Source organism: Cervus canadensis, chromosome 19 (genome assembly GCF_019320065.1).
Source record: "Cervus canadensis isolate Bull #8, Minnesota chromosome 19, ASM1932006v1, whole genome shotgun sequence".
Taxonomy (NCBI): domain Eukaryota; kingdom Metazoa; phylum Chordata; class Mammalia; order Artiodactyla; family Cervidae; genus Cervus; species Cervus canadensis.
In genome coordinates, this window is record NC_057404.1 from 59,855,666 (window position 1) to 59,881,083 (window position 25,418).

Genomic DNA, 25,418 nt, shown 5'->3' on the forward strand with positions numbered 1-25,418 from the left:
TTTTTAAATCATTCACCACTTTATAGCTTTTGATTAGAGGTTTTAATTCATTTACATTCAAAGTAACTATTGATAGAAAGGATTTACTATTACCATTTTGTTGTTTTCTGTTAGTTTTATAGTTATTTTTCTGTCTTTTTCTCTCCTGCCTTCCTTTATATTTTGTCAAGTTTTTGTATTGATATGCTTTGCTTCATTTTTACTCTTTTGTTTAACTTCCATAGGTATTTTTCTTTGTAGTTATCTTGGGACATACACAACATATTTCATGGTTATTGTATTTTATTTTAAGCTGACAAGTTTAATTCCATTTAAAAAATTATGCTTTAACTCCTGCTTCCCACTTTGTTACTATTATCATGATTTATGTCTTTTCATAATTATATATCTTTACTATATTTTATAGTTATTTTTAATACTTATCATCTAAATTTTTTTTTGTCATCTAAATTTTATACTAGAGTTAAAAGTGGCTTACCCACTACCACTGCAGTAGTATAAAGTGAGTGAAGTCGCTCAGTGGTGTCCGACTCTTTGCGACCCCATGGACTGTAGCCTACCAGGCTTCTCCGTCCATGAGATTTTCCAGGCAAGAGTGCTGGAGTGGGTTGCCATTTCCTTCTCCAAGCAGTAGTATAGTGCTTTGTATTTGTCTGTATATTTTACTTTTACCAGTGAATTTTGTACTGTCTTATGCTATCATATTTCTGTTTAATGTCTCTTCATTTCAACTTAAAGAACTCTCTTTAATATTTATTGTACAGTAGGCCAAGTGGTGATTAACTTTCTCAGCTATTGTTTGTCTAGAAAAATCCTTGTCCCTTTTTCATTTTTGAAGGATGGTTTTGCTGGCTATAGCATTCTTAGTTAACATTTTTTTTTCTTTCAGCACTTTGAATATATCATTCCACTCTCTTCTAACCTGAAAAGTTTCTGCTGAAATATTCAATAATAGTCTTGTGAGGATGCAGTTTCTTTGCTTTATACTAAGTTTCTTTTCTCTCATTGTTTTCAAAATTCTCTCTTTGACTGACTTCTGACAATTTGAATATAATTCATTTCAGCCTGGATTTCTTTGATGTCTTATTTGTGTCTTTTGGGATTATTGAATCTGGATATCTATTTGCTTTCCCAGATTTAGAATGCTTCCAGCTATTATTCCTTTGAATAAATTTCTGGTTCTTTCTCTCTCTCCTTTTGGAAATCCCATATGTGTGTATTGGTATGCATAATGATGTCCTATAAGTCCCTTATGTTTTACTTTTTTTTTTAATCTTTTTTTTTTTCTTTTTGTTCCTCTGATTGAAGATTTCCAATTATCCATCTTTGAGTCCACAAATTCTTTCTTTTCCTTAATGTAATCTGATGTTGAATTGTTCTAGTGAATTTTTCAGTTTGGTTATTGTAATCTTCAGCTCCATGATTTCTGTTTGTTACTTTTTATGTTTTCTATCTCTGTGGAAATTCTCCCTTTGTTCATGTATTGTTCTTCTGATCTCAGTTAGCAACTTTATGACAGTAATTCTGAATTCTCTCTCCATGAAACCAATAGCTCCATTTCATTAGGTTCAGTTTCTGGAGATTTTTATCTTTGTCTGATTCTTTATTTTATTTTAGTTTCTGTTTTGGTGTGTCTGAAAGACAGAAGCCATCCCTCAAAGGAGGCACCTCAATAAAGTTGGAGTACTGGATGCATGAGCCAACCTTTTCCCTCCTCTGGGAGAAGTTGGGACTTAGGAGATCTCTTTCTGGTCATACGACACTGAACCAGAGACAACAACTCTGACTAGAGAGTTTCCTGAATCTCCTTACTGGCTTCAGCCTGATCTCATATTTTCCCTGTGTGCAGGAATATTCTAGCTTCTCACAAAGGAAATTTACCCATGAACTGTTGCTGAGTCAGTGTGTTTGTGGAAGGAAGGAAGAGCCAGGGCTTCCTATTCTGCCATCTTGCTGACATTGCTTCTTTGCCAGCCACTCTTTATCACCATGTTTTATTTTCTTCATGGCCCGTTTCACCATCTGAAAATAATATGCTTATACATGAATATACTTGGTTGTTTCTGTTACTCTTCACTAAAAAAAATTTAAGCTCCATAAGAGCAAAGACATAAGTTGTTGACCCTTATGTCCCAAATTTCTTACACTATGCCTGGCCCATAGTAAAACTTCAATAAATACTTAACCAGTGAATTAATTAGTTGGTGTTAGATTACAATTGCATCTTTGCATTGTAAAATCAAGATAATTTTTATGCCCTCAATAGAGACAGCACAGTCTCATATATGGAATAATGGTGAAGACATGTTCTGGCCATTCATTTTCAAACATATTCAAATCCATTTAGCTTCTCTATACCTTGTGATTTGTGTTGTATAATATTAAGTTTGAAGTCCTCCTTTCTCTGTTTCAAAGGAATGATGTTAGGGTGAAATAAAACCATTTTTGTAAATCTCTTAAACAAAGCTTACTATAAACCAGACACTATTGTAAGTACTTATCATCTGCTTCAGGAACGATTAGTTAGAAAAATTTTCTATAGTCTGATAGATTGTCCTAAGGAGCATAGGTTACAGTAATTTACTTACCCTGGGTGAAATAAATTCAGTTAATAGACATAAATGTCCTATATATCAATATCTGATTAGGGAAGATAACTCCTTTACCATATAGTTGGGGGAAATTTCAGTGAAAAATAGAATATTGTGTTTAGGTATTACTTAAAATTTATTTTATTTTTAAAATGCCCTTTTCATCTTTAAAAAAAAAAAAAGCACAGTTTTTTACTCCTTACTGAACTAGGAATATATTACCTAAATTATACTAGTTGATCTATATGCCACTGTACTAAATATTTTTTGTTATTTTTATGCTCTGAAAGGTAGGTGCTTTTTTATTAATTTATATTTTATTGAAGGATAATTGCTTTACAGAATTTCATTTTTTTCTGTCAAGGCTCAACATGAATCAGCCATAGGTACACATATATTCCCTCGCTTTTGTACCTCCCCTCCCATCTCCTGCCCCATCCCACTCCTCTAGATTGATACAGAGCCCCTGTTTGCTTCATGAGCCACACAGAAAATTCCCATCAGCTATCTATTTTACATATGGTAATATAAGTTTCCATGTTACTCTTTCCATACATCTCACCCTTTCCTCCACTCTCCCCAGGTCCATAAGTCTATTCTTTATGTCTGTTTCTCCATTGCTGCCCTGTAAATAAATTCTTCAGTACCATTTTTATAGATTCTGTATACGTGCATTAGAATACAATATTTATCTTTCTCTTTCTGACTCACTTCACTTAGTATAATAGGTTCTAGATTCATCCACCTCATCAGAACTGACTCAAATGCATTCCTTTTTATGGCTGAGTAATATTCCATTGTGTATATGTACCATGGCTTCTTTATCCATTCATATGTCAATTGACATCTAGGTTCCTTCCATGTTCTAGCTATTTTAAATAGTGCTGCAATAAACAAAGGGATACATGTATCTTTTTCAATTTTGGTTTCCTCAGGGTATATGCCTAGGAGTGGGATTGCTGGGTCATATGGTGGTGTATTCCTAGATTTCAAAGGAATCTCCATACCGTCTTCCAAAAGTGGCTGTGTCAATTTACATTCCTACCAAGAGTTCAAGAGGGTTACTTTTTCTCCACATCCTCTCCAGCATTTATTGCTTGTAGACTTTTTGATGATGGCCATTCTTTGCTTACTTCTTGGAAGGAAATTTATGACCAACCTAGATAGCATATTAAAAAGCAGAGACATTACTTTGCCAGGAAAGGTCCATCTGGTCAAGGCTATGGTTTTCCAGTGGTCACGTATGGATGTGAGAGTTGGACTATAAAGAAAGCTGAGTGCCAAAGAATTGATGCTTTTGAACTGTGGTGTTGGAGAAGACTCTTGAGAGTCCCTTGGACTGCAAGGAGATCCAACCAGTCCATCCTAAAGGAGATCAGTCCTGGGTGTTCATTGGAAGGACTGATGCTGAAGCTGAAACTCCAATACTTTGGCCACCCGATGCGAAGACTTGACTCATTTAAAAAGAACTGATGCTGGGAAAGATTGAGGGCAGGAGGAGAAGGGGATGACAGAGGATGAGATGGTTGGATGGCCATCACCGACTCAATGGACATGAGTTTGAGTAAACTCCAGGAGTTGGTGATAGACAGGGAGGCCTGGCGTACTGTGGTCCATGGGCTCACGAAGAGTCAGACACAACTGAGCGACTGAACTGAACTGTTTCTGATCAGTGTGAGGTGATATCTCATTGTAGTTTTGATTGTGTTTCTCTAATAATGAGTGATATTGAGCATCTTTTCATATGTTTGTTAGCCATCTGCATGTCTTCTTTGGAGAAATGTCTGTTTAGGTCTTTTCCCCACTTTTTGATTGGGTTGTTTGTTTTTCTGGCACTGAGTTGTGTGAGCTGCTTGTATATTTTGGAAATTAATCCTTTGTCAGTTGTTTCATTTGCTATTATTTTCTCCCATTCTGTGGGTTGTCTTGACAAGTAGATGCTTTTTATTAAACTCATGCTATGTAAGAGACAACTGAGGTTTTGATTGGTAAACTACTTGCCCGGGGTCACACAGTACATAACAGAGTTAGGGTTTAAATCCAAGTTGGTCTGACTTACTGTAGGGGTTAATAATCAGTCCCTGTTTCTCTGGCTAAGCCATGGGAAAAACACCATGGGAAAAGAATAAAAGCAAAATATAGCAAAACAGTATAATCTAAACAAAAGTACATCAGTTTGATTATTGGGGTCATCATGCCCTGCTAAGCTAAGTAAAAACATAGTGTGGACCTTGGAAGACCAGGTCAGCACAAGTTCAGAACTCTGTGTGTGCACACACCGAGATGTTTTTCCAAGGAATATGTGGGTCTATGACCTCCAGCTGGGTGATACCCCTTGCATAAGAAAATAACAAAGTTCAAAGTAATCAATAAAATGGGAGATGTGACTGGGGACACAGGAGGCCGATTTTATCATAGCACAACAGATGCTTTCTGCATGCCACAACACTAAATAAAAGTGATGCAGCTCTGAGGAACAGGGCTTTTGATCCAAGAGATCTTGAGTACCCCGGTCCCATCTTTAAAACTTCAATTCTGTCTCTAGTTTCTTTTTCCCAAACTGTGCATCAACCACTTTTGACCCCTACCTGCTATGCTGGCCCCAGCAACTTACCAGATCTTAGGATACAAGGCATGCTGGCAGGATTTTAGCAGAAAATATGAAAATATGAAGCCTGTGGACAGCATAAAGAAAGTAGCAGGTACTGTGGCCAAACTAGAGGGCAAAAGTCACTGTCAAAATGTATTCCAATTTACATCACACAGCAATAACAACAAGAAAAAATCCGGAATACAAAACAACGCAATAGAAAACAGGCCACCTTCCGAAAACCTTACAGACTGGAAACTCTGGGAGGTCACCACTGTATTCAGCAGACACATCATAGGTGTTCTGCAGATGTTTGTTGAATAAATGACTTCAGAACCTGCCCTGTTAACACTGTTGCTTATTCAATTTCTGGATAAGTTCAACATTCTCTTGCTTCTGTCTATGAGAAATACTTTTGCTATTTATTTGTGAAGTAAATTGCCTATCATGTGTCTTTCTGTGAATTCTAGCTAATTGTTAAAGAACAAGAATAATCCTGAACACTAATTATAGGTTCAAAAAAAGACAGCACTCAGCTGTCTTATAATTGAATAGCAGTTACAGAAACAAGTTACCCTTCAGGCAGAAATGAAAACCTGTATTTGCTGTCAGTGGAGCTGATACTGACCAGGGTTCTTGGCCTTCTCAACCAATAGGAATTGACTAGAGGCCAGACAAGAAATTCAGGCAAGGCTTGAATTTGCCTGAATTCAAGTCCCTCCTAGGACTGCTGCAGGAGGGAGTGAAAACAAATAACTCCTTGAAAGGGGTCAGGCTCACTCTTTGTATGGGGTGAGGGTAGGGGCCTGCCCAGGGGCCGGGCTGGAGAGGCGGCTTAGGTGGTCTGCTCACCTCTCTGTGATGTTGAGTCCTGGGGGCATGTGAAGTACCTGACCTGCTTTTGCACCCAGTTCTTGGCTCCTGCCTCTTCAGAAAAGACAGTTCATTTATGCTTTTCTCTTTTTGTTTCTTTTGGTCCAGAATTTGCCCCAACTGTGCCTGAATTCAGCTATTTTTAGTCCCATATAGTTTCTTTATATGTTGTAGCTTGAGCAGAGGCACAGGTATCAGGGTACTGCAGCAAAGGGTCTCAGGTCCCAGGACTGCCTCACAGCATTTTGGCTTCTTTTATTTTTATCCATTCTCAAAGAGCAACATCACTAATATAAAGGTGATATGTTGATTTACACAAAGAAATCAAAGCTTGATTATTGAGGGTAAACAATTTAAATGAAATGATTTATGCCACTTGCCAAAAAGAAACAATGTAATATTCTTTAGCAAAAACTATTATCGGTTTTTATTATAGTGGGATTGAACACTCTTGACAACTTACTATTATGTGCTTCATTCTTCGAAGCAGTGTTCATATAGATTTTCCAATAAATTTCGCTGCTGTAGCAATGAGTTATATACTAAGCATCTATAATGTGACTGTCATCTATGCAGGTCAACATGGGAAATTTAAACCATACAGTTAATGGGCTAATGTAATTCCTGTTTGATTTTATATTCATTATTGGAGTCAGAAAAAAAACACAAATTTTATCATTTTTTAAAATAATTTCAAATTCAAATCAATAACTCAAAATGACAAAATTTTTTGCAAAAAGGAAAGATAGATTGTTGAGAGCTATATTATTGTTTAAGCTGACTTTAAGGCAGTACTTAGGTGACTTCTACCAGAATACTTTAAATATGAATTAGTATATTCATCAGTTTTGAATAACTCACCCTTAACCCTGAAATGTATTCTAAGTGATATTACAAGAGGAGGATAATGTCAAGGTTGACTATTCTTTATTAAGCCTGAAGAGTTTTACTCAGGCATTGAGTGCTAGGAATATCAGCTAGAAAACATAAGTTGGAAACAGATTTGCATAAACATTTAAAAGTATATGTGATTTAAATAATCTTTAATATTGTATAATTATGTATTTCAATATCTTTTCATAGCACTCAGAATTCACAGATCAAATTTTAAAATATATGACTTCTAATTCAAAATATTTAAAGTTATAATTGCAATTTAGAGTTTTAATATCTGATTGTGTTTCAGGGTGGCAGTTTAGGCTCATAATTAACCCAACCCCTTTCCCCAAATCTCTGAATTCCAATTCAAAGGATACCAAAACGGAACGAGGGGCTTCAGATTAAGATGGCAGATGGAACACATGCATTTAATGTTGATTTCATTGTTTTGAAAATCTCCTTATATCTACTAAAATTAATTTTCAAGAGGCTTAACATGATAAGAAAGGAAGTAACAGGAATGGAGAAAAATACAATAAATTGTGGGATGTTAAAAGGCAGATATACAAATAATAGGTGATTCAGCAGACCCAGGAAACTGAAGATCACCTGAGAGCCAGTCCAAGAATCCTCTGCAGAATCCTCAAGAGGCACAGGAAGGTATCAGGTAGCTGTGAAATCAGAGATAAGGTTTGGAGTCTGAAATAAGGAGGCCTGAGTGAAAGCTGTTTAAGAGGCTTGGCATGTGCATAGTTTCATCTCCTCTTCTGGACTTTACGTGGAGACTTTCACTCTGGCAATTCATGTGTTTCAGCTCTGGAAGAATTCTTCTCCGATTATTTTCATAATGATTTCACTCATTGTTTTTCTATTTTCTCTTTCTGGAACTTCTAGATTCCTGCACTCACTACGTGACAACTGTTAGTGGTCAGTGAGCAACTAACACTTTCATTTTGGGTTTCCCTGGTGGCTCAGATGGTGAAGAATCTGCCTGCATTGAAGGAGACCCGGGTTTGATCCTTGGGTTGAGGAGATCCCCTGGAAAAGGGAATGGCAACCCATTTCAGTATTCTTGCCTGGAGGATTCCATGGACAGAGGAGCCTGGTGAGATATAGTCCATGGGGTTGCAGAGTTGGACATGACTGAGTGACTAACTCTTTCACTACACGCTGCTAGGCAACTGCTCTTGACCCACACTGGCAGAAGTCTGGAGTTTTACTCTTGAGAGAGAGAGTAAAAATGAGGCCTTCTAAGTGGAGAGAAAGGAAGGATTAATCAACCTTAGGCATAACCAAAGCTGAATAATGAGATACTGCTCTACTCCTGGAAAGTTAGGAGCCAGATTCTTACCATCTGGTAGGGGGACTAGAAGGCTCTTCTCATGGGAATTTGACCATCTCAAAAAGAAAAGATTTAATAATATTAACATTGTAGCTCTTTGTTCCCAAAGGGCCATTACCCCTGACCCACACAGCAAAGTACTTTGCAGTAACACTCCAAGTCTGCAAACCGCATGCATGTGCTGGGCAACCCTAAGCGGGGATCTTAGTCTCCTACTCTTCACTGAACACCCATCGTCAAGGAACACTAGATACCTGGGAAAGGCTTGTAACGTGAAAGATTAAAACCCAAACAGCAACCAACAAACGAAGCAGCTTGAAACAATTCAACAAGAAGAAAAGAATAAACTAACATTACAGGAGTACCTCATGTTACTGTGCTTCACTTTATTGTACTTAACAAGATGCTGTGTTTTTTAAAAATTGAAAAGTTGTGGCATCAAGCAAGTCTTTTAGCATGTTGCTTCTAAATAGGATTTTCTAAACTTCATATTTATGTGTCACATTTTGGTAATTCTTGCAATATTTAGAACTTAATTATTGCTACATGTGTCATAGTGACCTGATCAGTGATCTTTGGTGTTATGAACATGACTTACTGAAGGCTTAGATGATGGCTAGGAATTTTTAGCAATAAAAAAGCAATTGAGGTATGTACATTTTTAACACATAATGCTGTTGCACACTTACTAGAGTACAGTATAGTATAAACATAACTTTTATATGTACTAGGAAATCGAAACATTAGCGTGACTGGCTTTATTGTGACACTCACTTTATTGCAGTCACCTGAAGCAAAAATGGCACTGTCTCCAAGGTATGCCACAGTTAGGTTTAAAAAAAAAGATATTTCATGTGTAAAACCAGAAAAAAATGAAATAAGACAGAGAATTCAGAGAACAAAAAGAGCTTGTGGAGACTAAAAACAGAGTAGAAATGAATAAAAGGTTAAAAGATTATGGTTAGGATATCTTTAAGAAATGAGGTAAAAAAAAAAAAAAAAAGACCAACAGGGGGATTAAATTAGGCATACAAGAAAATTAGAAACCTATCTAGAAAATCTAAAATATGAGTTATAGAGGTTCTAGAAAGAGAATATAAAAATAATGAATAAAATCATTAAAAAATAATTCTAGAATTACTCCAACTGGAACACATGAATTACTTGGGTGACAGGCTCTATTGAAAGTCCAGAATAATAGATGAAAGAACTATACCCATACCAAGCCTTATGGTTGTGACATATGAGAATACTGGGGACAAAATATCTATAAATGGAAAAAAAAAAAACTAAGTCACATACAAAAGACCAGCAGTCAAAATGATGTGGTTATCTCAACAGAAACACTGGAAGCATACAAGCAAACTTCTAAAATTATATTATCCCTAACACAAAATTATACAACCAAGCAAACTATTATAAAAATATAAGGATAAGATAAAGACATTTTCATAAATGCAAGTTCTCAGAAAATGTTTCTTTCATATATCCTTTATTAAGTGCTAGAGGAAGATGTACTCTCTAAATAAGAAAGTAAACCAAGAAGGGATATCTAGTGTTAAATAACAAAAATTCAACCAAGTAAATCTGAGGACCAAATTGGTTTCACTCAGTGATTCATGTATTGGGGAGCATCACATCCAGCAAACAGAAATGAGATGCAAAGAGCTATGAAAAGGAAAGGCTTTTATGGGCAGAGAGGGGTGGCATGAAGAAGTCGTTAATGGAAAAAAAGATTTATTTCAGTCAAGATCACCTTCCTTGGCAGAAAAAAATGGCACATTTGGTGGATTTCATCACTGGTAAAGTCCAGACTGATCAGTTAAAATTTTATACTCCTGGGGAAGATTGAACTGCAATTCAGTTCAGTTCAGTTGCTCGATGGTGTCAGACTCTTTGCGACCCGATGAACTGCAGCACACCAGGCTTCCCCGTCCATCACCACCTCCTGGAGTTTACTCAAACTCATGTCCATCAAGTCGGTGATGCCATCCACCATCTCATCCTCTGTCGTCTCCTTCTCCTCCTGCCCCCAATCTTTCCCAGCATCAGGGTCTTTTCCAATGAGTCAGCTCTTTGCATCAGTTGGCCAAAATATTGGAGTTTCAGCTTCAGCATCAGTCCTTCCAAAGAATATTCAGCACTGATTTCTTTTAGGATTGACTGGCTCGATCTCCTTACAGTCCAAGGAGCTGAGAAGGCTAGGTATGAAACTGCAATTATCTAGGTATGAAATCTTGTTTTGGTGATGTGGGTAGTGCAAGTGATTCCATTTTTGGCCTGTTTCTTTTTTCTCTTGATCCTTGCTACAAGGCTGAGTTTTATAGTAGTATTTTTCTTCCATTTTTACTGAGGTATAATTGGGATATATAGCACTCTAACTATATAGCATAATGATTTGATTTATGTAATGAAATGATTACCATAATAACTTTGGTGAACTTCCCTCAGTTCATATAGATATAAATAAATAGAGAAAGAAGGTTTGATTTGTGATAAGAACTCAAGATTTACTCTCTTAAATTTCATATATAACATACAGCAGTAATAATTATATTTATCATGTTGTACATTAAATCCCTAATACTGATTTATCTTCAGATTGGGAATTTGTACTTTTTGGCTACTTTGTCCAATTCTTCCCACTCTACTCCACCTCTAACTGTAAACCAGGTCCACCCCCTTTATTTTTAGGTGAATCTATTTCTTTCTTTTTGAAGCTTAATTGACCTATAACACTGTGCTGGTTCCTGGTACACAGCACAGTGATTTGATATTTCTTTACATTTCAAAGTGATCATAAGTTTAGTTGTCATCTGTGACCATACAAAGATATTATGTAATTATTGACTCTATTCCCCAGACTACCCATTTCACACTTGTGACTCAATTTATTTTTAACTAAAGTTTTGTACCTCTTTATCTCTATCACCTATCTTTCTCTTCCTCCAACTCCCCTTCCCTTTGGCACCTTATCTCTGTATCAAGGACTCTGCTTTTATCTAGTTATCTTTATTCATTTTGGGTTGTGTTTTGGATTGCACATAAATGAAATCATACAGCATTTGTCTTTCTCTAACTTATTTCACTTAGCATAATACTCTGTAGGTCCATCTATGCTATTGCAAGCGGTGATATTTCATTCTTTTTTATGGCAGAGTAATATTCCATTTACATATGTGTTTATATGTAGATATGTGAGTATTTATATATGTATAAAACACTTATTACATCATTTTGATCCATTCATTACTTGATGGGCACTTAAACTGCTTTCATAACTGCTATGATAAACAATGCTGCAAAACATAGGGATGCATACATTTTTTCAAATTAATAATTTTGTTTTTTCAGATAGACACCTAGGAGTTGAATTGTTAGATCATATGGCAATTCTATTTTTAGTTTTTGAGGCATCTCCAGACTGGTTTCCATAGTTGCTGCATCAATTAACATTTCCAGCAGCAGTGCATGAGGATTCCCTTTTCTCCAAATCCTCACTGATACTTGTTTTCTATTGTCTTTTTGATAATAGCCATTCTGACAGGTGCCAGGGATATCTCACTGTGGCTTTGATTTGTATTTTCCTGATGCTTAGTTTAGTGATGTTGAGAATCTTTCATGTGCCTATTGGGCAATCTGTATGGTCTTCTTCAGAAAAATGTCTATTCGGTTTCTCTACCCATTTTAAATTGGGTTATTTGTTTTTGATGTTGAGTTCTTTGTATATTTTAGATATTAACTCCTTGTTGAATACATCATTTTTAATTACCCTCTTCCACTCAGGAGGTTGTCTTTTGTTTTGTTGATAGCTTCCTTAGATATGAAAAAAATTTATAGTTTGATGTAGTACAATTTGCTTATTTTGATTTTGTTTCTCTTCCCTGAGGAGACAGACAAACAAATATTCAGTTCAGTTGAGTCACTCAGTCGTGTCCAACTCTTTGCGACCCCATCAATCGCAGCACGCCAGGCCTCCCTGTCCATCACCAGCTCCCGAAGTTTACTCAAACCCATGTCTATCGAGTCGCTGATGCCATCCAGCCATCTCATCCTCTGTCGTCCACTTCTCCTCCTGCCCCCAATCCCTCCCAGCATCAGGGTCTTTGCCAATGAGTCAACTCTTCTCATCAGGTGGCCAAAGGATTGGAGTTTCAACTTCAGCATCAGTCCTTCCAATGAACACCCACAACTGATCTCCCTTTAGGATGGACTGGTTGGATCTCCTTGCAGTCCAAGGGACTCTCAAGACTCTTCTCCAACACCACAGTTCAAAAGCATCAATTCTTTGGCACTCAGCTTTCTTTACAGTCCAACTCTCACATCCATACATGACCACTGGAAAAACCATAGCCTTGACTAGACGGACCTTTGCTGGCAAAGTAATGTCTCTGCTTTTTAATATGCTATCTATGTTAGTCATAACTTTCCTTCCAAGGAGTAAGCGTCTTTTAATTTCATGGCTGCCATCACCATCTGCAGTGATTTTGGAGCCCAAAATAGTAAAGTCTGACACTGTTTCCACTGTTTCCTCATCTATTTCCCATGAAGTGATGGGACCAGATGCCATGATCTTAGTTTTCTGAATGTTGAGGTTTAAGCCAACTTTTTCACTCTCCTCTTTCACTTTCATCAAGAGGCTTTTTAGTTCCTCTTCAATCTCTGCCATAAGGGTGGTGTCATCTGCATATCTGTTATTGATATTTCTCCCAGCAATCTTGATTCCAGCTTGTGCTTCTTCCAGCCCAGCATTTCTCATGATGTACTCTGCATATAAGTTAAATAAGCAGGGTGACAATATACAGCCTTGACATACTCCTTTTCCTATTTGGAACCCGTCTGTGGCTCCATGTCCAGTTCTAACTGTTGCTTCCTGACCTGCAAATAGGTTTCTCAAGAGGTAGGTCAGGTGGTCTGGTATTCCCATCTCTTTCAGAATTTTCCACAGTTTATTGCGATCGACACAGTCAAAGGCGTTTGCATAGTCAATAAAGCAGAAATAGATGTTTTTCTGGAACTCTTTTGCTTTTTTGATGATCCAGCCAATGTTGGCAATTTGATCTCTGGTTCCTCTGCCTTTTCTAAAACGAGCTTGAACACCTGGAAGTTCATGGTTCACATATTGCTGAAGCCTGGCTTGGAGAATTTTGAGCATTCCTTTACTAGCATGTGAGATGAGTGCAGTTGTGTGATTGTTTGAACATTCTTTGGGATTGCCTTTCTGAGGGATTGGAATGAAAACGGACATTTTCCAGTCCTGTGGCTACTGCTGAGTTTTCCAAATTTGCTGGCATATTGAGTGCAGCACTTTCACAGAATCATCTTTCAGGATTTGAAATACCTCAACTGGAATTCCATCACCTCCACTAGCTTTGTTCATAGTGATGCTTCCTAAGGCCCTCTTGACTTCACATTCTAGGATGTCTGGCTCTAGGTGAGTGATCACACCATTGTGAGTATCTGGGTCATGAAGATCTTTTTTATACAGTCCTTCTGTGTATTCTAGCCACCTCTTCTTAATATCTTCTGCTTCCGTGAGGTCCATACCATTTCAGTCCTTTATCGAATCCATCTTTGCATGAAATGTTCTCTTGGTATCTCTCATTTTCTTGAAGAGATCTCTAGTCTTTCCCTTTCTGATGTTTTCCTCTATTTCTTTGCATTGACCACTGAGGAAGGCTTTCTTATCTCTCCTTGCTATTCTTTGGGACTCTGCATTCAAATGGGAATATCTTTCCTTTTCTCCTTTGCTTTTTGCTTCTCTTCTTTTCACAGCTATTTGTAAGGCCTCCTTGGGCAACCATTTTGCCTTTTTGCATTTCTTTTCCATGGGGACTGATATCAAAGAACATACTGTTTATGTTTTCTCTTAGGAGTTAACACTGTCAAGCCTTGATGTAAGTTTTTAATTCAATTTGAGTTTATTTTTGTATCTGGTATGATGAAATAGTTCAGTTTGATTCTTTGTATGTAACTGTCCAGTTTTCCCAATATCATTTATGTAAGAGACTGTCTTTTCCCATTGTATATCCTTTCTCTCTTGTTATAGACTAATTAGCCACTGTTCCACTGATCTATGAGTGTTTTTATGCCAGTACTGTACTGTTTCAGTAAATGTAGCTTTTTAATATATATTGAAATCACAGAGCATGATTTCTCCAGTTTTTTCTTTCTGAAGATTGTTTTGCCTATTTATGTTTCCATACAAATTTTAGAATTATTTGGTTCTGAGGAAAATGCCATTCATCTTTTTACTGTGGTTGTATTGAAGCCGTAAACTACCTTTAGTAGTGTGGTCATTTAACAGTATTAATTCTTCCAATACAAGAGTGCCACATCTGTCCATCTGTTTGTGTCATCCTTAGTTTTTCTTCAAAATATGGTTTTCTGAGTACAGGTTTTGTATCTTTTTCATATAGTTGTAAGTGGGATTGCTTTCTGATACTCCATTGTTAGTGTGTAGAAACACCAGATTTCTGTATGTATTATTTTCTTATCCTGCAGGAAATGCTTTCAGTTTTTCACCACTGAGTATGATGTTAGCTGTAAGCTTTGGGCTTGTCATATATGGCCTTTATTTGTCTGTTTAGTTTTACTTGAAGTATAGTTGATATAATGTTATAATATATAGTTGACATAATGTTTCACATGTACAGCAAAGTGATTCAGTTTTATATATATATACATACATATATGTATATATATGTATATCTTTTCCGATTCTGTTCCATTATATGTTAGTAAAAGACATTGTATATAGTCCCCTGTGTTATATATGATATCCTTGTTGTTTATCTCTTTTATATATGGTGTGTGTGTGTGTGTGTGTGTGCATGTGTGCTCAGCTGTGTCTGACTCTTTGTGACCCCGTGGACTGCAGCCTGCAAGCCTCTTTGTCCATGGTATTTTCCTGGCAAGAATACTCCAGTAGGTCACCATTTCCTCCTCCAGGGTGTCTTCCTAACCCAGGGATTGAACATGCATCTCTTGCACTGCAGCACTTCTTTACCACTAAGCCACTGGGCAAGCCCCTATTTTATATATAGTAGTGTGTATCTGTTAATCCCAAATCCCAAGTTTACCCCTCCCCTCTTTCCACTTTTGGTAATTAACTCTTTGTGACCGTGGACTATGGCCCACCAGACTCCTCTGTCCATGAAATTTTCTAGGCATGAATACTGGAGTGGGTTGCCATTTCCTATTCCAGGGGGTCTTCCTGACCTAGAGAGCAAGCTCATATCTTTGCATCTCCTGAACTGGCAGGTGGATTCTTTACCACTAGTGGCACCTGGAAAGCACTTATGTATCTGTTAATCCCACAGGTTGGCCCAGTGTTTCAGATGATAAAGAGTCTACCTGCAATGTGAGAGACCTGGGTTTGATCCCTGGGTTGGGGAAAGTATAAGTTTATCCCTCTCCCTCTTTCCACTGTGGTAAATAAAGGTTTATTTTCTATGTCTGAGAAATAAAACTATTTCTGTTTGGTAAATAAATCCATTTGTATTGGGATTTTTTTAGACTCTGAATATAAGTGATACGATGTTTTTCTCTGTCTGACTTTATCCACTTAGTATGATAATCTCTAGGACCAGCCATGTTGGTTTAAATGGCATCATCCTTTTTTATATCTGAGTAATATTCCATTGTATATAGATACCACATTTTCTTTATCCATTCATCTGTCAATGGATACTTAGAAAGCCTTTCATATCTTGGCTGTTGTAAATAGTGCTGCTATGAACATTAGAATGCATGTTTCCTTTTGAATTATGGTTTTCTCTATATATATGCCCAGGAGTGAGATTGGAGGATCACATGGCAACTCTGTTTTTATCTTTAAGGAACCTTTGTATTGTTTTCCATATCGGCTCTATCAATTTGCATTCCTACCAGCAGTGTAGAATGTTCCCTTCTCTCCACAGCCTCTCCATCATTTATTGTTTGTGAGCTTTTTGATGATGGTCATTTTGACCAGCTTGAGGTAATACTCCATTGTGGTTTTTGTTTGCATTTTTATGATATTTAGCAATCTTGAGCATCTTTCTGTTGGCAATCTGTATGTCTTCTTGTAGCAATATCTATTTAGATCTTCTCCCCAATTTGATTGGATTTTTTTTTGGGGGGGGTAATATTGAGCTGTATGAGCTGTTTGTATATTTCAGAAATCTGTCAGTAGTATATTCACAAATATTTCTCTTATTCCATAGTTTGCCTTTTCATTTTGTTTATGGTTTTCTTTGCTGTGCAAAAGCTTTTAAGTTTAATTAGGTCCCATTTGCTTATTTTTGTTTTTGTTTCCATTACTGTAAGGGATGGATTCAAAAACATATTGCTGTGCTTTAAATCAAAGAGTGTCTAGCTGATACTTTCCTCTAGAAGTTTTATAGTATCTGTTCTTACATTTAGATCTTTAATACATTTTGAGTTTATTTTGGCATATTGTACTACAGTGTTCTAGTTTCATTCTTTTACATGGAGTTGTCCAGTTTTCCCAACACCACTTATTGAAGAGATTGCGTTTTCTTCATTGTATAGTTGTATATTCTTTGTCATAAATTAATTGACCATAAGTGCATGGGTTTATTTCTGGGCTTTCTATCTTCTTCCATTGATCTCTATTTCTGTTTTTGAGCCAGTATCCTACTATTTTGATCACTGTAGCATTTTAGTATAGTCGGAAGTCAGGAAATGTTATTCTTTCAGATCTGTTTTTCTTCCTCAAGATTTTATTTGCTGCTTGAGGTCTTCTGTGTTTTCAAACAAATTTTTAAATTTTTGTTTCAGTTCTGTGAAAAAATGCTATTGGTAATTTGATAGGAATTGCATTGATCTATACATTGCCTTTCTTAGTATGGTCATTTAAAAACTATTGATTCATTTAATCTAAGAATGTGGTACATCTTTCCATCCACTTATGTCATCTTCCATTTCTTCTATCAGAATCTTAGTCTTCAGAGTACAGGTCTTTTGCATCCTTAGGTAGGTTTATTCCTAGGTATTTTATTCTTTTTGCTGTGATGGCAAATATCTATTTATGGTATTTCATTTTAGGCTATATGAATGAAGCATGTATCTGTATATTAATTTTGTATCCTGCAACTTTACTGAATTCATTGATGAACTCGTAGTTTTCTGGTAGTGTCTTTAGAATTTTCTATGTACAGTGTCATGCCAATTGCAAATGGCAGTTTTAATTCTTCCTTTCCAATTTGGATTCCTCTTATTTCCTTTACTTCTCTGATTGCTGTGACTAGGACTTCCAAAACTATGTTGAACAAAAGTAGTGAGAGTAGGCCATTTGTCTGTTGTTGATCTTAGAGGGAATATTTTCAGCATTTCACCTTTGATTATGTTGTTAGCTGTAGATTTGTTACATATAGCCTTTATATTGAGATATGTTCTGTCTATGCTCACTTTCTGGAGAGTTTTCTTTTTTTTTATCATAAATGGGTGCTGAATTTTATCAAAACATTTTTTGCATCTATTGAGATGTTCATATGGTTATGGTTCTTTAATTTGTCAATGTAATTATCACATTGATTAACTTGAGGATACTGACAAATCTTTGAATCCCTGGGATAAATCCCACTTGATCATTACGTATGATTCTTTTAATGTATGGTTGGAATCAGTTTGCTACTATTTTGCTGAAGATTTACTTTTTAATCTATATTCATCAGTGATAGAGCCTTATGATGTTCTTTTTTGTGATATTTTTGTCTGGTTTTGGTATCAGGAAGATGGCAGTGTCATAGAATAAGTTTTGAAGTGTTCCTTCCTCTGAATGTTTTTGGAATACTTTGAGAAGGATAGGCATGAACACTTGTCTAAATTATTAGTAGACTTCACCTCTTTGAAGGGGTCCTGGGCTTCTGGCTGTTGGGATTTTTAAAATTCCTGATTGAATTTCATTACTGATATTCTGTTCATGTTTTCTATTTCTTCCTGATTCAGTCCAGGGTGACTGTACTATCTAAGAATTTGTCCATTTTTTCTAGGTTGCCCATTTTATTGGAATCTATTAGTAATCTAATACTATGGAATCCATAGTAATCTATTGATCCTTTGTATGTCTGTGATGTAGGCTGTAGTTTTTCCTTTTCATTTCTGATTTTGTTGAGTACTCTCTCCTTCCCCCCCGCCAATTTCTTCTTTTGTGACTATTAATATTTGTCTTATTTATTGACTGATTCTGTATTGGGTGTACTGTTGCAACATTTTGCAACCTCATGGACTGCAGCATGCCAGGCTTCTCTGTCCTTCACTATCCCCCAGAGTTTGGTTAAACTCATGTCCATGAGTTGGTGATGCCATCCAACCATCTCATCCTCTGCCGTCCCCTTCTCCTCCTGCCTTTAATCTTTCCTGGCATTGGGGTCTTTTCCAATGAGTCAGCTCTTCACATTAGGTGACTGAAATATTGGAGCTTCAGCTTCAGCATCAGTCCTTCCAATGAATATTCAGGGTTGATTTCCTTTAATATTGACTGATTTGATCACCTGCTGCCTAAGGGATTGTCAAGAGTCTTCTCTAGCACCATAATTAGAAAGCATCAATTTTTTGGTGCTCAGCCTTCTTTATGGTCCAATTCTCATATCTGTACATGACTACTGGAAAACCATAGCTTGGACTAGACAGACCTTTGTTAGCAAAGTGATGTCTCTGCTTTTTAATATGCTGTCTAGATTTGTCAAACCTTTCCTTCCCAGGAGTAAGTGTCTTTTAATTTCATGGCTACAGTCTCCATCCCCAGTGATTTTGGGACCCAAGAAAATGAAATATGTCACTGTTTCCACTTTTTCCCCATCTATTTGCCATAAAGTGATGGGACTGGATACCATGATCTTCATTTTTTGAATGTTGTTTTTAGCCAGCTTTTTAATTCTCCTCTTTCACCCTCATCAAGAGACTCTTTGGTTCCTCTTCACTTTCTGTCATTAGAGTGGTATTATCTGCATTTCTGAGGTTGTTATTTCTCCCAGCGATCTTGATTGATTCATATGTATTTACAATTGTTAATACAATTGAATGGGTTAATCTTTGGTCATTATATAGTGTCCTTCCCTGACTATGTTAACACTCTTTATTTTAAATTTGATTTTGCCTGATATAAGTGTTGCTACTCCAACTTTCTGTTGATTTCCATTTGCATGGAATAACTTTTCCATCCTCTCACTTTCAGTATGTATGTGTCTCTAGGTCTGAAGTGGGTCTTTTATAGATAGCACAAATATGGGTCTTATTTTGTATGCATTCAGCCAATCTTTTTCTTTTGTTGGAATTTTGTCCACTTACATTTAAGGTAATCACAGTATGTATTTCTTATTTCCATTTTCTTAATTGTTCTGTATTTGTTTTAACAGGTCTTCCCACACCCCACCTCACTTCTCTTGTTCTCTTATGATTTAATGACTATGTTTAATGTTATGTTTGGACTCTTTTTTCTTATTTGCATATATATCTATTATAAATTTTGGTTTGAAGTTACCTTGATGTTTTTGCATAGTAGTCTTTTGCATATACATGCATGCGATTGCTTTATACTGAGCCCCTATCCCCCAGACATTGCTAGGCACTTGGCATACATCAGCAAGCAAAGCAGACAAAGATATGTGTGCCTCTGTTCAGGCTTATGTACTACTGTTGGGGAGAGGAAAACAATAAACATAAAGCAAGTAAACTATATAATGCATTACAACGCATCTGGTGCTCTGGAAAAATAAAACTGCATGGTTGTATAAGAGGATTGAATGTAAGGGGTCGGAGGTAGCATCAGGTTTAATATTATGCAGGCTCATCTAGGCTGGCTTCATGGAGAAGGCAAAAATTTGAGTAATGAATTGAAGGAGGTGACAATTTGGCCAAATAGATATTTGAGGCAAGTGATATTAAATGACATAATAGCTAGAGCAAGGCCTTAAGACGAAAGCTTATCAAGAGTCTTGGTTTGTCTAAAGACCTGCAGAAAGGACAGTATAAAATGAGTTATTAAGTATTTTGAGGATGTCAGGAAAACAAAGAAGAAGAAAACTTTGTGAACCATTGTAAAGACTTTGGCTTTTACACTATGCAAAATGGAAAGCCATTGGAAGATTCTGGGCAGAGAAATAACATGATTTGACTTAAACTTTAAAAGGACCACACATTATACCACTTACATGCTTACCATGTATTGTTTGTTTTCTTTTCTCCTTCAAGAAAACATAAGCCTCCTGTTCAGTTCAGTTCAGTTCAGTTCAGTCACTCAGTCGTGTCCGACTCTGCAACCCCATGAATCACAGCACGCCAGGCCTCCCTGTCCATCACCAGCTCCCAGAGTTTACTCAAACTCATGTCCATCAAGTCGGTGATGCTATCCAGCCATCTTATCCTCTGTCATCCCCTTCTCCTCCTTCCCCCAATCCCTCCCAGCATCAAGGTCTTTTCTAATGAGTCAACTCTTCGCATGAGGTGGCCAAAGTATTAGAGTTTCAGCTTCAGTATCAGTTCTTCCAATGAACACCCAGGACTCATCTCCTTCAGGATGGACTGGTTGGATCTCCTTGCAGTCCAAGGGAGTCTCAAGAGTCTTCTCCAACACCACAGTTCAAAACATCAATTTTGGGGCGCTCAGCTTTCTTCACAGTCCAACTCTCACATTCATACATGACCACTGGAAAAACCATAGCCTTGACCAGACAGACCTTTGTTGGCAAAGTAATGTCTCCACTTTTTAATATGCTATCTAGGTTGGTCATAACTTTCCTTCCAAGGAGTAAGCGTCTTTTAATTTCATGGCTGCAGTCACCATCTGCAGTGATTTTGGAGCCCCAAAAAATAAAGTCTGACAGTGTTTCCACTGTCTCCCCACCTATTTCCCATAAGCCTCATGAGGGGCACATATATCTTTGACAGCTTTATTCACTTGTATGCCAATCTAATACATAGTGTGGGTTCAGTATATAGTTGATTAATAAAGGAATGAACATGTCATTGTCTTGGATCATTCTGCTCCAATATAGATTGCTGAAAATAACCTATAGTGAACAAGGGTAAAACCAGGAACACCAGTTGAGCGGCTGCTGCCATAATCCAGATAAGAAGCAATGGGTCTTGGATAGAGGAAATGGAGGTGGTAAGAGTGGTTGGATTTTGGTATACTTTAAAGGTATAGCCAAGGGGATCTCCTGATGAGTTGGATGTAGCATATCCTAGAAAGGAGTTAAGAATGAGTCCAAAATTGGATGGGAGAACTTGGTAATAAGGGATTATCATCAATTGAACTGGAGAAGGCTGAACTTGGAAATTATTTGGGGAAGTGAAGAGGTGAAATTAAGAATTTATCTGGGACATTTGAGTATCAGATATCCATTAGAAACCTAAGCGGAAATGCCAGGAAGAGTGAGTCAGAGGTTTGTGAGAGAGGTCTGACTTGTCTCAAAGAATTTATTGAGGGCTGTCATCATTAATATACCCACTTCCATTGTATCATCTTTCTAAACTGAAGACAAAAGGTTAGATGATCATGAACCCACTTTTAATCTATATTGGACATGTCCTGACCAGTGATGATGTCATTTTTATTTCTCCCTCTTGTCTTACTGCCTGGATTAGTTGGCAAGATTCATCTCATCTAACAGAACTGTTCTGTCCTGAACTTCTCCTGGGGTCTGGGTAGGTGTTGAGAGCCTGGAAGAAGAAACATAGAGCAGTCTACTCCTTTTGACCATCAGATGCTAGATGTCTGATCTCTAGCTCACATTATAGTTCTGATAGGTAACTACAGAAATCAGTAATTGTCAGGACTCACTCATGTCTTGCCCATGGCATTTCTCAGAAAAGTCTGTTATATTCTCTGTAAAGCTGAAAAAAATTAAATTAAGTTATAATTGTAATACAACATTATATTAGTTTCAAGTGTACAACATAATGAATTGTTTTTGGTGACCACTGTGAAATTATCACCACAATAGGTCTAATTAACAGTCATCACCATACTTAATTACAACTTTTTTTGTGTGTGTGTGAGGAGAACATACCTATTCTCATAGTAGCTTTCAAATATGCAAAATTTCAGTGAAACTAGAGACTATTCAGTTCATGTGTTTCCTAGGAGCTTTTATCTGATGGTGGTGATATTGCTCTTTCCCCACAGCTGTGTTTATGTTTTCTATTCATTAAAAAGAAAGAAAGAAAGAAATCTGAACAACACATTGCTTGGGGATTCTTATGTTGCAAGCAAAACCATAAGTAAAAAATAAAACAATATTAAGATAAAATCATATCAGTTGTTTCTTGGGGATGAGAAGAATATAAATTTAAGGAGCACATAGGAAGCTTCAAAGGTATTTGGTTCAGTTCAGTTCAGTCGCTCAGTCGTGTCTGACTCTTTGCGACCCTGTGAATCGCAGCACGCCAGGCCTCCCTGTCCATCACCAACTCCCAGAGTTTACTCAAACTCATGTCCATCGACTCAGTGATGCCATCCAGCCATCTCATCCTCTGTCCTCCCCTTCTCCTCCTGCCCCCCATTTCTCTCAGCATCAGGGTCTTTTCCAATGAGTCAACTCTTCGCATGAGGTGGCCAAAGTACTGGAGTTTCAGCTTCAGGATCAGTCCTTCCAATGAAAACCCAGGACTTATCTCCTTCAGGATGGACTGGTTGGATCTCCTTGCAGTCCAAGGGACTCTCAAGAGTCTTCTCCAACACCACAGTTCAAAAGCATCAATTTTGGGGCGCTCAGCTTTCTTCACAGTCCAACTCTCACATTCATACATGACCACTGGAAAAACCATAGCCTTGACCAGATGGACCTTTGTTGGCAAAGTAACGTCTCCACTTTTTAATATGCTATCTAGGTTGGTCATAATTTCCTTCCAAGGAGTAAGCATCTTTTAATTTCATGGCTGCAGTCACCATCTGCAGTGATTCTGGAGCCCCAAAAAATAAAGTCTGACAGTGTTTCCACTGTCTCCCCATCTATTTCCCATGAGGTGATGGGACCAGATGCCATGATCTTAGTTTTCTGAATGTTAAGCTTTAAGCCAACTTTTTCACTCTCCTCTTTCACTTTCATCAAGAGGCTTTTTAGTTCCTCTTCACTTTCTGCCATAAGGGTGGTGTCATCTGCATATCTGAGGTTATTGACATTTCTCCTGGCAATCTTGATTCTAACTTGTGCTTCATCTAGCCCATCATTTCTCATGATGTACTCTGCATATAAGTTAAATAAGCAGGATGACAATATACAGCCTTGACATACTCTTTTTCCTATTTGGAACCCGTCTGTTGTCCCATGTCCAGTTCTAACTGTTGCTTCCTGACCTGCATATAGGTTTCTCAACAGGCAGGTCAGGTGGTCTGGTATTCCCATCTCTTTCAGAATTTTCCACAGTTTATTGTGATCCACACAGTTGAAGGCATTTTCATAGTCAATAAAGCAGAAATAGATGTTTTTCTGGAACTCTCTTGCTTTTTCCATTACCCAGTGGATATTGGCAATTTGATCTCTGGTTCCTCTGCCTTTTCTAAAACCAGCTTGAACATCTGGAAGTTCTCTGTTCACGTATTGCTGAAGCCTGGCTTGGAGAATTTTGAACATTACTAAAGTGTGAGATGAGTGCAATTGTGTGGTAGTTTGACCATTCTTTGGCATTGCCTTTCTTAGGGATTGGAATGAAAACGGACATTTTCCAGTCCTGTGGCCACTGCTGAGTTTTCCAAATTTGCTGGCATATTGAGTGCAGCACTTTCACAGAATCATCTTTCAGGATTTGAAGTAGCTCAACTGGAATTCCATCACATCCACTAGCTTTGTTCATAGTGATGCTTTCTAAGGCCCACTTGACTTCACATTCCAGGATGTCTGGCTCTAGGTGAGTGATCACACCATTGTGATTATCTGGGTCATGAAGATCTTTTTTGTACCATTCTTCTGTGTATTCTTGCCACCTCTTCTTAATATCTTCAGCTTTTGTTAGGTCCATACCATTTTTGTCCTTTATCGAATCCATCTTTGCATGAAATGTTCCCTTGGTATCTCTAATTTTCTTGAAGAGATCTCTAGTCTTTCACATTCTGTTGTTTTTCTCTATTTCTTTGTATTGATCACTGAGGAAGGCTTTCTTATCTCTCCTTGCTATTCTTTGGGACTCTGCATTCAAATGGGAATATCTTTCCTTTTCAATCCGTTGCTTTTTGCTTCTCTTCTTTTCACAGCTATTTGTAAGACCTCCTCAGACAACCATTTTGCCTTTTTGCATTTCTTTTCCATGGGGATGGTCTTGATCCCTGTCTCCTGTACAATGTCAAGAACCTCCATCCATAGTTCATCAGGCTCTCTGTCTATCAGATCTAGTCCCTTAAATCTATTTCTCACTTCCACTGTATATTCATAAGGTATTTGATTTAGGTCATACCTGAATGGTCTAGTGTTTATCCCTACCTTCTTCAGTTTAAGTCTGAATTTGGCAATAAGGAGTTCATGATCTGAGCCACAGTCAGCTCCTGGTCTTGTTTTTGCTGACTGCATAGAGCTTCTCCATCTTTGGCTGCAAAGAATGTAATCAATCTGATTTCAGTGTTATTTCAAAGGTATTAAGAATCTTCTATTTCTATACTTGGGTAATTTTTATGGATTTTAATTTTATCATTATTCTTTATACATAGTTTCTACTCTTATCTATGCATGATATATTTTCCAATAAAAACTAAATTTAAAAATGACAAAAAAAATATAAAAGGGAGAAGATTGCTAACAAAATGAAGGGTAGAGACAGCTTTTTTTTTTTTTTCTGTTAATTTGCACAGTGAAGGAAGTAGCAGGTATAGAAATCAGTCTTCTCAAAGAAGTTCCGTGGGCTTCCCTGGTGGGTCAATGGTAAAGAATCCACCTGCCAAGCAGGAGATACAGATTTGATTCCTGGGTCAGGAAGATTCCTTGGGGAAGGAAATGACAACCCATTCCAGTATTCTTGTCTGGGAAATCTTATGGACACAGGAGCCTCCTGGGCTTCAGTCCATGGGGTTTGGAAAGAATCAGACACAATATAGCAACTCCATCACATTCATTACCACCACCACCACCACCACGGAGTTCTAGTAAAGGCTACTAAATTGTTATCAATAGTTAAAAAATGCAGGAGTAAGAAAGTGTTGTATTGG